The sequence below is a fragment of the Wasmannia auropunctata genome, unplaced genomic scaffold (genome assembly GCF_000956235.1).
Source record: "Wasmannia auropunctata unplaced genomic scaffold, wasmannia.A_1.0 LD334171.1, whole genome shotgun sequence".
In the NCBI taxonomy this organism is placed as follows: domain Eukaryota; kingdom Metazoa; phylum Arthropoda; class Insecta; order Hymenoptera; family Formicidae; genus Wasmannia; species Wasmannia auropunctata.
In genome coordinates this window covers 1-1,167 of record NW_012028719.1, presented here as the reverse complement: position 1 = coordinate 1,167, position 1,167 = coordinate 1, and the positions used below count along the sequence as shown (strand labels likewise).

The 1,167-nt window shown below is 27.9% G+C and overlaps 1 protein-coding gene across 3 annotated transcripts in view; it reads right to left on the bottom strand.

The window, feature by feature from the left end:
• Window positions 1–1,098, bottom strand: part of LOC105459658 — a 7,368-nt gene extending 6,270 nt beyond the window's left edge. For 2 of the 3 annotated variants that reach the window (XM_011705851.1, XM_011705852.1), the window contains exon 1: window positions 835–1,098. The gene's annotated coding sequence lies outside the window, so the exon portion shown is untranslated. The remainder of the gene's footprint in view (window positions 1–834) is intronic. The other variant, XM_011705853.1, reaches the window with a different exon arrangement.
• Between the last annotated feature and the right edge of the window lie 69 nt (window positions 1,099–1,167).

The window sequence follows — 1,167 nt, the reverse complement described above, 5'->3', positions numbered from 1 at the left end:
TCTTTTCCAGGTAAGAGATAATGTTACGTTACAATTGCGAACGTGTTCAAGCTGTTTCTTACAGATGTTCCTATTTTTGTAAAGAATAAGATAATTATATTACGTAAAAATCTGAAGATAAAAATAATTATTCATCTTTTAATAAAAATAATATTTATTAAAAGATAAATAATTAAAAAGAATTTTTTATACTTTATTTTAATACATTTTGGTACAAAAAATGACATAGTTTCATTAAATATTCTAATTACTAAAAGAGTGAATGCTTTATGATTTCGTATTTGGACATTTAAATGTCAAAATTAACTACAAAATTTATTTCCTAATCTACTCAATTGTTTACAATTCAACTATAATAATATATGGACAGTTCACGAAAATTTATGTCTAAAAAAATGATAGAAATCCGTTTAAGAAATGCAACTATCATGTTGTAAATAAATCGATTTATCGATATAATCAATAATAAGTTGAACTAGATGATCGTGTATAAGTGAATACCACAATAAATTTGTGATTGTCTTCTACGGTCAAGTTGGATCTTGGTGCCTAATATTATGAATTCTAAAGCCATTATAATTTAATCATTTAAACTGAATATTGGACTTACAACGCAATCATAAGTTGAAGCTGGAATAGTGTGATCACAATTTAGATTGATCTACAATTTTTAATAATGTAATGCGAATTAGCATTTTAAAATATTGCAAAAAAATTTTGCGAAAAATATTACTTCAGCCAAGGTTTGAATCAATTCATTTGCGGTTTTCAATAATAAAATTAAATCCTGATGTATCCTGCACTTAAACTAACTTATTATTTATCTTCACTCACCAAATGGAAGATGCGGCCGAAATACAGGAAATTGCAAATGCTACTGCACAAATATGCAGCAAGGATTGTGCAACAATTCAATTTATTGAATCATAAAACTGCTACACTTTCTTGATTACTAATTAATTTGTTCTATTAATTATTTTCTGCAAAGCTATGATGCGAATAAAATTATAACCTTAGATTGCATCGGACTCCAATCCACTGCGCGCTAATCAGCTCTTTCTGCTTTTATATACGTGGCCATGGTTGTAGTACCATGTACGTGGCAAGTCAATGAATCATCAACAGCGAATAAACTTTCTGCAGATGGCGTTACAGCAATACAGTAAA